Source organism: Buteo buteo, chromosome 20, assembly GCF_964188355.1.
Source record: "Buteo buteo chromosome 20, bButBut1.hap1.1, whole genome shotgun sequence".
Lineage (NCBI taxonomy): Eukaryota > Metazoa > Chordata > Aves > Accipitriformes > Accipitridae > Buteo > Buteo buteo.
The window spans coordinates 11,739,165-11,751,458 of NC_134190.1; the positions used below are offsets into that span (position 1 = coordinate 11,739,165).

The following is a 12,294-nucleotide window of genomic DNA, read 5'->3' on the forward strand; positions in this document are numbered from 1 at the left end:
TGTACTATCCCTTGCTCTCTCAAACACACACAATAAACCAGCAATAGTGGGATAGGGTATAAATGCTGGGTGATGGGAGCCTGGTAATAGGTATGTCTACACAGATGTTCAAATTCACTGTTTTCTTGCATGTCAAGTTTGCATCCACATCATAAAGCTCTTGGGTCCTCCATACCACCAGTTACTACCTAGGGATGTGGTTTTGTATCCAGGTGACACAAAAAGTGCTGTACTAACTCCAGGCAACAGACACTTGCCTCCATCAGGAAGCAAGAAGCGTCTCCATGACAGATATACCCCATCCACTTCTCTTACCTCTTCAAATAAGAGATTAAGACAATTGTTTAAAAATTAAATGTACATGAAGTTAAATTGTCCCTTCCTTCTTGTTACATGCATCAGATCATTTGTATACTGCCTTGGCAGAGACCACTGGTGAGATACTGAGAGGAGATTATGTGTGCCTCTCTCTCTAGCACCCTGAAAAGTCAGAGAAGGAAACAAGTTATGGTTCCCTAGTCACCCCCAGCACATTCACCTGTAGCACCAGGAGAGCGGTGGCAAGGTCCTGGCTTTTTTTTACCAAGCACAGAGGTTCATCAATGGAATGAGAGTTTTGGAAACATGAACTCCTTCTGCATGTTAAATCTAGCTTTGAACAGTTGGACAAGGAGAAAAGGGGTTTTATGTTATATATAAAGCCAGTAGAAAAGCACATCAAACAGAATCAACAGATCCGTGAAAGGCAGATCTCAGATCCGCTGAGAGTGAAAATGGGCATTTTGGCCTCTTTTACAGGTGGGCAAGGCTAATGAGAGGACCGATGGAAGAGTCTGTTTCAGAAGCTTGACCGGCCGCACCAGTGTTCATGCAAGCTCAGGGTGATTGGCAGGTGCTCAGTCTGCCAACTTTGTGCAACCCCGTGGCATGCCGTGAGTGCCAGGACATGGGCTGGGAGCACTGGCCCAGTTCCCAGGGAGGCAGAGCTCAACCTCTGAATGCAAGTTTTAAGTGAGTTAAACACACACTTCTACATATGACGTGTTGTAGTTGAATAGGGTTAAGCCACTTGCCTAGACATAGCCAACTACACTTTGAAATAAAGACTTTTAAGACTGAGACTATTCAGTGCAGTATTTTTAAAACTTTATGCTACTGTACTCAAAGAGCTGGGGGTGGAGTGAAAACAGAGAAGACGAAACCCCTTCCATAAGGGCAGCTGAATCTGAGATTTAGGTCTACAAATAGTTTAAATCCCCAAGAAGAGCTTGCAAATGCCCAGCATAAATTCCCCATTCTTTGTCTATTGAACCTTTTCCTACTATTCCCACCCCCTCCCAGCCCAGATGAAGACTCAAGTTCAGATGTAAACCCAACTCACCAGCTGCAAAAGCTTAAAAGAGATACAATAAATCGGCCCTCAGGAAAAAAAAATAAAGATAAAAATCTCTTGCCATTGGCTTGCTTATGGATTCTGAAAATCCCTAATGGGTGGTGAGTGGGATGTGGTCACTGGTCAGCAGTGTCTCCTGCACATACATGCTTTCTGTGCAGTCCTCCGAGGAGAACAGCAGTTGTCTGCATTTGATTTCCGAACCACATTTTCATCCTTTTCTGCCTGCACCCAACCACAAAGAAAAACAACATCCATGCTGTGCATTCTTTTCCCAACTCAAAAGCTGCTCTTCCACTTCTCCTCAGGACAGCTCATCTGCTACAAAGTGCTTCATCTCACAGCCTAGCAAGATAAGCTGGGATGCAAACGTCAGGACAGCCAGCCTTTTTTGGGGGGCTGCCAGCTAATTCAGTGCTTGTGGGGACACCAATCTATTTCTGTCTGTGAAGGGTTATACACTGAAACCACTTCTGACAGCCCAAGTTAAACTGCAAAGAGGAGGAGGGTGGGGATGGGGAAGGGGGCGAAGCCCTTCCCAATGTATGGATCAAAGACAACAGTGTATATCCTGTCATTGTTTGAAAGCAGTGGAATTTTTGCCAGATTCTGTGTGGTTTTCAAAAGAAATGACTCTATGCTTTCTTTACGGTCTCAAGATTTCAGAATTTTAAGGAAGCATCAGAAATAATGAGAAGCGGGTGACACTGGTTACTGTGGTTCAGCCAATTGTCCAATTCTCCCTGTCTCTCAAAGTAAATAAAAATAGACAACTCTAGTGCTGGCGGTGAGGGGGAAATATCAACATCTTTCTTAGCCTTTCTGTTTCCTAAGAAAAAATGTTCAACTAAAAAAAATTAAAAAATTCCAAAACCAGAATCTCAACTGAGCTATTTGTTGCATTTAGTTCAGAGTAACAGATTGTGACACACTGGCTTCAGCTTTAAGACACTGAAAAGGTCTCCGAAATAAAGATTTATGAGATTCATAATCCCATTTTGGAAACATCCCTCTATTAGGCCTTGTTGATCAGAATACTTCCTCTGGCATGCAACATAAGAACAACAAAAGACACGAGAGAACCTCGACAGATGATACATCTAGAAGAAGAATGTTAATCTTAAATTTTAAGACATTTAATTAATTGTGCTTCCTTTTACTAAACCATACAAAAAGTAAGCCACAAATCAATATACACTAATTTAACTCATCATCCCACTGTTTTATACAGCCACAGAACTCAACGCTGACATTATCTATGTCTTTCTGAAATAAATGTGCTAGTACTCTAGGTTAAAAAAAAAAGCCTGAATGAAGAATGTTACCGCCATAAAAATTTGTTCCTCTTAGATTTTATACTGCAGAGACTACTGCATTCCTTTAAAATAATGACTAACGCGAATTGTCCTCATGCCACTCCAAAAAAGGCAGCATATTAAGCAGTTTCTTAGCCAGTCTTTTCTGAATTATTAATACTCAACAAGGCATGATAAACCACCACAAAAGTAACATTGCTGACAAGATACACGAAAACACTGCTTTCTTACCAGTTATTCATTTTAGACATCCACCACTACAGTTACAGTGTCAAAAGTCACCAGAGATACTATATGGTATGTCAGAAAACCTAATCAAGTGGTTTTGACCTGTGGATATTAGGAGTGCATTCTGCGTGCTAATTGTTGCCACAAAAATTGCAAGAATATGGGGTAGAAATCTCTGCCCTTCTGGATAAGGGCTTTTGGGGGCTTTGGTTTAATTTGGTTTGGTGGGGTTTTTTGTTTGGTTGGGTTTTGGGGGGTTTGTTCTTTTTGTAAAGTTTCAGTATGGGATATGAGGAATGTGAAAAGTACAGTCAGAAATGAGAAACTCTTGGGGGAAAAATAGCAGCACTTTCTTGCTTGACCTAGATGGGACACTTGCTCTCCTCTCAGAGTCCAAGACTGACATGTTTGTGTAACATAATTCGTCCTGGCAATCTTTGAGGATGCAAGAGCCCAGATTGCCAGGACCACTCTGTGAAGAACAATAGGGTTTGAGAAAAGTATGTTCTTCTTGTTTTGTTTCAGCTCTCCATTGCCAGCAGTAATGGCACACTGTATTCCTTGAAACGGGTGAATATCAGAAAGTCCCAATCACAGACGTTCACAGGGTTAATTTTGTATTCTCAAGGACTTAAGTTTAAAATGTATTAAACATTAATCGTTTGCAATGCTTTGAGCCATAGCGCTGACCTGACCCATTAAAACAGAGCAATCCCTATGGGTGAAAAGCATGTAGTCTTTTTAACCTGACACTTCACACTTCAGCAGTAATGAGACTAAAACTCAAATGAAGTCATGTGTCCTTTGACTGGAGATAAACAGAGCTAACTCTGCTTTACTTGATGACCTCCCATAGTGTGGGAAGGCTCAGCCTGAAGTTTTTCACATACATATCTAAGGCATTGAAGCTTTTGTGACATTTTTCATTGTACAGTATTTTATGCTCTCATTTGAGCTCTTTGATGATCTTCTCTGGGATTTTATTTTGCCTTAAATGGTTCTGCAAGTTCCTTTTTGAAACAAAGACTGCTAAACCCACTGTTGATGCCATGCTTGTTTTCTTTCATAATAATGAAGTATCAAGTAATTGATTCATAGTCATTTTTGTTACATGAAAACTTCAGCATGACCCTCACTGGGAAAGATCTGGTTTCATTCCAGAGTATCTGATGCATCTGCAGAATTAAAATGCCTTCTATTTTGAACCATTTAAAACAGAGATAAGCTATGAGAAGAAAAGGAACCTGTGTAACGCAAAAAATATTAGCATCTCAGTGTCTGAACTGTGCAAAGTTATCATGGGGAACCAGTAAAATCCAGCCTCCTGTTCAAGCTAATTACTGCCCAGATAACAATCTCACCTGTGCTGAAGGGATGCAGAGCCCTTCTCATACCTGTATATCAGTATATGATTTCATAATCCAAAAAACATGAAGCATGAACTATGCATTGTTAGAGCCATTTACAATGAACTCACTTGTAGCAGTTCAGCACACCAAGGCCAAGAGAGTCAGCATCTGACAAAGGCTGGTTTGTTGTAAAGGAAAATATACATTTCTCCCTTCCTGCTTGCAAAGCAGGAAAACAATAGGGCGTTAAATGCCACAGATGTTTTAACAAACATGAAGTTTTTACAATCATCACAGAAAGAAAAAGATAAGAAACCCTCAGTGATGGCTTCCACTATAGCAACCACCCTAACATCCATGTTGACCTTCACAGAAGTGATGGAAGAAGCAAAACCCAGTGCAAGCAAAGCTGGTTACCACATTTCTGATCAATTAATGGAAAACTGCAAAGATTTTTCGAAAACAAAGCTTTTGAATGATACAAAGAGGTGCACGTGGTATAGTACAGACTACGTGTGAAATGCTTTCCATTGTATTTTTGTTTATTTCAAATGAAGCGAGCAAGGCAGACAATCTGCTCTCCTCCTGGTACAGAGAGGAGTATCAGGATGCTCAGTGGGTGATAACAGGCTCCCCTGTGCTGAACACCACATGTTTTCCCAGGGTGCGAGAAAACAATACCAATCCTTCCTCCATTACTTCAAAATGTTTTATCCCTTACATGACGTTAGCTAAGCAGGCTTTGAATTGTCACTCACTCAGACTTTAGACCAGCAAGACAGACACAAAAAAAATGAGGAAGGCAAAAACTTTGTTGTGACAGAAACAAAATAAATCTTTCAGATGAATGAATGAATCTTCCCCCATTGTTCTGCAAAACGCTCTGAAGACAGAGCAGCCAGCTCCCTAACCCAACGGCAAACGAGAATGGTTTCCAGGAGTTGAACAGGAAAGCCAGAAGAGGGATGAGCCAAGAACCACAGGTTCAAAGGGCAAGGCCCCTTATGTTTCTTGGGGGAAATTATATGATTTACATAAGGTCAGGAGGGAGCCAAGGTTCGAGCCGCGATCCAAATTCAGATGTTTTTGGAAGCCTCATTTTTTGACACAGTTCAGAGTGTTTCATCTTATCAGAAGAGAGCCTGGGAGCCTGCCTTGACGTTCCCAAATTAAAAAGTGCTCAACTAACCACATGCCCTGCAATTCCTCTTGTCCTCCTCCCTTCAAGGCTTTCAGGGACAAGTTTTTCCCAGGACCCTCAATCCCAGCCATAAACAAAGCAGGAGTGGTACCAATCTACTGCACGCTGGGAAAGCACAGAGTAACCAACTGTGGGGGGAGTCTGTAGCCCACATCACGTCCCTAAACTTGCCCCAGCACCAGCCCAGTATTAGCACACTCGGGCTCTGCCATAAGCCCACCGGCTCGGCTCTTCATGCCAAAATGGGAAGACAGGTTCCTACCACAGCCACTCACAGCTGCAGCAGCACAGGGGACACCTCAACATCAGCATCTGGCATCAGCACTGAAAACATGGTGTGGAAGAAGTCCTCCTCCATCTGAAATGCCATCTTTGCCTGTCCAAGCAAACCTATTTGCTATAGCTCTGCAGAGCAATGAGGATCCAGTCCTGGGGAGCATAAACTTTACCCATGTGCTGAGGGCTAGTTGCATTTTTACAACCCTGATGTATTGAACATTGGAAAGATTTCTTTTTTTCCTTGGGACTTTTTTGGGTGGGAGGAGGAAAGAGTGCTGCCTCTTAGGAAAAAATCTGTAAGAGATTTTTGATGTAAAAGACTCTTGAGCATTTAATAAAGTGGAAAGTTAGTCTTTTTTGGGAAAAAAAATAACATTTATAGCCTTCACATTGTCTATGCCAAAGCTAGACCTCTTCAGAAGTAAACTCAATCTCCATCAGGCGAGACTTAGTAGATTATAGGGAGGAGCAGGGCAGAGATTATTCATGACATCTATTGATTACTATGCAGCTAGTACAATTCAGTGTTTACTAATAGTATTTTCACAGGTCATGCCTGACTATAGCAGTAGACGTGAGTGCCATCCCCAGCGCGGGGCCAGTACAGCAGGCCAACGCGGTGCTCTGCAGCATTCTCTTCTCCTCAGCCTGCAGAATATAATCTGCAAAAATTAAGGGAAGGACTTTACCCCTCTGTTTAGTCTGCATTCCGCCCCAGGTCCGAAAAATCCCACCTCGTCAGTGGAGAAGGTCCCTGGACAGTGCTATTAACCATCCCTAGGAAGGGGAAGGGTCCCCGAGTACCACACAGTGTACGAGGAGATACCATACCATACGAGCAGCCCAGAGACAAGACCCAATATTCTTGTCTCAAAATGCTCCGTACGACACACATATACACACTAAAAGCCGCTTCAGCTCTCAGCTAGATCAAAAGCAAGACAAACTTTTTGGCACAATAAAAGAGAAAGCAAGCAAGGCTTTATCATATGATTCCAATCACAGACAAGAGGCCTTTCAGCCCTCCAGAGATTAGCTTGAATGAGCACCGTAGGTTTGGGGTAGAATAACTCTCCATTTCTCGGGAAGTTAATCTGTCTAATTTTGGAGGGGGTTGGCGAGGGGACTCCCCTCCTCAGGAGATAAGCTGCTTTTATAGTCTTGGAAATTCTTACAGCTGCCAGGGGTATTAACAGCCCTCAAACACGCAGCATGATCTTCTCCGCTTTCAGTAAGAGCAAACCTAGAGCTGCTGGCAGCCCTCTTTACAGCCATCTCCCGACAGGCAACGATTGGGTCACGCCACTGACAAACAGGTTCCCGAAGCATTACCAGATTGTTTGCATTAGTTTACAGGAGACTTCCATGTGTGGGTTTGTTTTTTTTTTAATAGGAGGCAAGGAAAGTTTCAGCATTTCCCTCAAGCATAACTACATTTCTGACATGTTAATTGCTACTCAGAAAGCCTGCAATTAGCCAAGCCTAACATCATTGCTCTCCATGTCCATCACCGAAATCATCATTTCAGACCAATTAAAGAAGCCCCTCACCCACCTGATGAATCGGGTCAGGCTCCTTTGACACAAAAAACCTTTTGTGGTGGATACAATTACTTGAAGGTCGATGCTGGGCCTTTTACCAGTTGGAACAAAGCTCTTTCTCAAATAAAAGTTTACTGACAGAGAAGATCTGCTTCCTGCCCCTAACAGGAAGAATATAAAACTACTTTGGGACCATCTTTGAATGCCGTCCATCCCACTTTCTGACTGGCTATGCCTTACCGCTCTGCTCACGAACAAAATCCATCAGTTTGCACTAGCAGCTGAAAGGCTACTCGCATTCGAAGCTCCCCACAATTTGTGTCTTGTCACGCTCCGCGTAATCATCTTTCATTTGCTGATGACCTAACATCTTGGCCACATCCTCACAGAACAATCTCTGAACCGTGGGGGTTAGAGACAGCAGCAACATGCAGGTCTCCAAGTCCTCCACCTCCCTGTACCTCCTCTGAACGAGACCAGTACCTTCTCCCGTAACTCCATCCCCAGGTGCTGCCTCCCTGGTGTTTCTATCACCATTTTCTTTCCTAAGGTGCATGACCAAGTGCTCCCAGGATGACCACCAGACAGAAGAGTGACCCTGTTAGCAACGTCCATTTGTATCAAAGGACTGAGTACATAGTCCAAACACAGCATCTGCACTTACTCGTTTTGGATACTCTCTGTAACTAGACTATCAGTGGAATTTGTCCGTGACCTCTCTTTAGCTGCCTGAAGTAAACAAAGCCACCCCAAATGCTTTTGCCTCCTGCAAATTCTCAGCAGTATCTCTTGACCCAGATTACGATAATCCTCTGACTAGATAGCGGTTTTCTGAAGCTGCTGTCAAAATACACAGGGATTATTTTCAGCGACATATTACCATTCTGTAACTCCATTGCGGTATCTGCCACAGAGAAAAAAAGTTTCCTGAACAAGCCACCCCCATAAATGCTGTTTGCACATTGGAAGCCACTCCAGGGAGGTGACTACCTGTAAGTTTTATTCCTGCATTTCTGCTGGTGATATGCAGAGCAACTCCAGAAGGGAAGTGAGGGACAAAGTCCCAATATTTATTTTGGTTCTTCCAAAATACACGTAGTGTTTCACTCTAAATTGCCTGAACAACAGTAGCATAACAATTAGCTTACATTCTGGCTTTGTGCTAGGCCTTTTTAGCCATTTCTTAAAACTACTGGAGAGTATGTTAGGAAAATAAATATGTAGGCAACACGTGACTTGGCAAAATCCCTTTCTACCCTGTCTCAGTATTTAATCATAGTAGATCACTGCATCAAAGTCCAAATTCTGTCCCCCTTTGCCACAGGGATAGTTGTACAGGTGATTCTGAAGGTGAAATTTACTCCTAAAACGTTGATGAAGGGGAAACAATTTTCCCCTCACCTGGATTTCCTTCCCCTTAAGAAGCACTCAGACCTAACCAGGCAAAAACCAACTTCACAGTGTGAGTTCTCACAGGTATCTCTCTATCATGTTTCAACATATCAAAAACCCATGACAAAGAGCTCAGCTTAGGTCTAGCAACATAACAATGAAAAAATAAAACTTTTAAGGATTTAAGAAAACAAAACCAAAGTGTTCCATAGCAATTGCAACCTAGGTTTGAAAAGCACAGCTGTCTGGCCATTCTGATATAGAGAAATGTAAGAAGGATGCCAAGGTGCAGCCTTACTCAAGGTATGCACCTTCCCTCCGCAAGTGGTGGCAGTCTGACCTATGAGTAAAACTGCTTCTAAAACAAGAGCCTGTTACGGTCAAGGCAAAGAAATAATGACCCCAGTAACCACACCATCGCTCTGGAAACCCAGGTTTGGCTGCTGTCCCACTAAGACAGCCGGGAACAAATATGGCACAGCAGGCACAGGTACAGGAGGGCAGCAGGAGGAGCAGACTTTCCCACCGCTCTGGTTGGTGCCAACAGCAGCAAGCCCAAACTTCTCCTCTTCCCTGGTCAGGGGTAGCCAGACCCCCACCCATCATAGGGGTGGGAGTGGCAAAACTCAGCAAAAAAAGCAAACCCAACAGTTTCATGGGGAAAGACATAAAGAGCCTTTAGCTAAAGGATGACAAAAGAATTACCACTTAACTATATTTGCTGTGAATTGAAGAAGTCTTTTTTTTTTTTTTCCCTCCTCCTCTGAAGGCTCATAAGCAGAAAGGAGGAAACCTCCTACGGGTTAGTTAAAGGCAGCGTGCTTCCGTGCAAACGCAGCTGGTAGCCCACCAGGTGTTAGCCCGGGGGTATTCCTTTCCCTGAGCCTTGCAAGCTGAACCGCAGGGGATGTTGTGCCGAGGATGACTCCTTTGGTTCACTGGAGAAGCCTAAGCAGAAAAGACCACTGTTTAATCACACTCTTTCCTATACGTGACACACCTGCTTCCTCCCGTGACTAATCCCCTTTTCTGTGGCAGAAATACCTGGTTACGAAGACAGCGTGGGCACAGAGAGGCGGCTAACAGGCTACGGCACTCGCCACCGGCCCACAAACACGGGTAGTAATGGGAAGACCAGTAAGAACAAATACATTGTTCTTCAGTGCCAGCATGATTAAGTACCAGCTGCAAAACACAGGGCCGAACCCAAAGGCCAACAAAATGCACGGAAGCTTTTCTGGCCAAAGATGCCGACGGCAGCCTTAGCAAGGGCTTTCTTACAAACATCTGGAGCATCTCTCCACCAGCCGTGCCACTTGCAAGCCCCACTGCCACCAAGGATGGTCACAGGAGCCCAGGACCTCCTCAAGTCAAGCCACACGGACTCAGTTTCTGGTTCTCTTAAATCTCACTTTACACAGAGCCTCATTTGGAGTTTGGGCAAACGGAGCAAAGCAAAGGAGCACCCATCTGCCTGCAAGCTTGCCGCAGTCACAGAGAGCCTGGGACTGAACCAGCTTCATGACAAATCACTCCGCTTTCTAGATTTCTGTTACACGCAGAGGGAAGAGGCATTTTGCAGGATTATTTATGGGTGGGATTCTTAAGAGTGCCTGAAGCCTTTTCAAGCAGGCCCCTACGATCCCAGCTGACAGGGGCATTCATTAGTCCTCATCTGTTCATGTTCCACGTCAAGTATCTTAAATCAAATCCTAACTTACTCATGGTCCAAGTCAAGATACTGACTTCAACGTTCATAAAAGCACATGTGAACATGTCCCACACAATGCAACACAGAGGCTAAAAAAAGTTATACTCCAACTTGCTCTGCCTAATGAATGTGTGTATAAAAAGCTCTCTGACCAGACAGTCAGGATGATAAAAAAAGCACACTTAACATGCCAAGGAAAAAAAAGCAGTCACAAAAGAAACACCATGATTTTTGCCTTTGGTTTCTTTTAGTATTGTTAAAATGTGCTTACGATGGTCTTTAAATATTTTTCTGATCTCCAATTACTGCCTGGAGGCATCTCTCTGAAGAAGAGAGTCCTTTCCTCCCCATCTCCAGTAATATGCTATGTTAAAAAGTGAGGGTTTGTAGAAGCCAAGACTGAATATAAGACTTAATTCGTACATCCAGAGTTGCAAGAAATTTCTTCCTTTTCTTAACGACAGTAAGTCTGTTATGACACAGGTGTGCTGCTGAAACAGTGACATTTCCAGCAGTTTCCACAAAGATTTCTCCTTACTGCACTGCTGTGCTGAAGTGTACCCTGAACGAATAAACTCCCATTGAAATGTTTGTAACCATTCACAAGGGCGACAGTGATGGGAAGTGGTTGTTCCCAGTCCAGGTTCTAGAAGAAATGTCAGCATCTGGAAGCCATCTCAGATGGAGTCCTTCCTGCCAACCCCTGTGGAAAGGCTCCTTAATAGACAACAGGGACACAGCCACCATCTCCCCACGTGGAGGAGAGGGGACACCAGTGGAACAGCACGGCGAAGCATGTATTGCTGCTGCCCATCCCAAATCTGCCTCACATCACTGCTAAGAAGGACCAGGCAGTGGTTCAACACTCCTGCTTTACAAGGCAGTATCTTCATTTTTCCAACCCAGTTCACTCCTCCCAGTGCCATGAGTTGCAACTTGCTTTTCGTCAAAGGCAGAGGGAGGACCAGTAGCAACCTGGAACCATCAACAGGTCAAGGCTTATATTAAACGCCTGGTCAAGGATGACCCCTGGGAGTGTTATTAATGCAGAGACTTTTATTAGTGCTCTGCCTGTGTTTCTTTGCAGACTGAGCTGATGACAGCTGAGGCTGCAGCATTTAAGGTCCAAGACTCCAGCAGAGGTGTCTCCATTAGCTTTGCACTTGTCCAGGCTCTCACCAGGAGATGCTTCTACCATTGTAACGTTCATCTGAACATAGCTGTATAAATCCAACTGTGAAAAAATACAAAGTGTACCAGCAAAACAACAAGTCTCATAGCTTAAAATACCACTTTCACACTTTTGCTATGAATTTTATTTTTTTCAGTGTGAATGTGGAAGCAACAAAAACCACCATACCTCTTACCATTTCACTCTTCCCATTCCCTTTTGGCTTTTAGGTAAAGCTACTTATTGCATCTAGTTTTAATTAGACTGTAAACTCTCCCGGACAACGATTGATCCTTATGTAGAGTGCCTTGCACAACAGGAGAGGACCAGTTCGGATCAAGGCTTTCAGATGTCACCATAACACAAAAAACCCAGCATGTTCATAACTGTCACCGCTTGCCCTGGTATGCAATAGCTCTTAAGGGGTACAAAGTCATTTGCGTATGCACTTTCTTCACATATTTAGCCAGGAAAACTGCACTTTCAGTTGTAAGCCCCATAGAAGCAAAGGTATTCCCTGAGAATTGTTTGAACACTCAGGAGTGGCAAGATACACATTCATAATTTTACAGCTGTCAATTGATGTTTTCCTAGCTAATTAGGATGCATAGAACCAACATAAATCAAAGATACTAGAGCATACATCAAATTTTAATAAGCTTTTGGAATCAAACTGTTTGGAAACATAGCTTCCAAGTTCATATTTAATATAC

At 43.4% G+C, this 12,294-nt stretch overlaps 1 protein-coding gene across 1 annotated transcript in view; it reads right to left on the reverse strand.

Annotated features, from left to right (window-relative positions):
* The window catches only part of BMP6 (bone morphogenetic protein 6), a 93,515-nt gene that overhangs the window by 45,507 nt on the left and 35,714 nt on the right, over window positions 1-12,294 (reverse strand). The window lies entirely within an intron of this gene.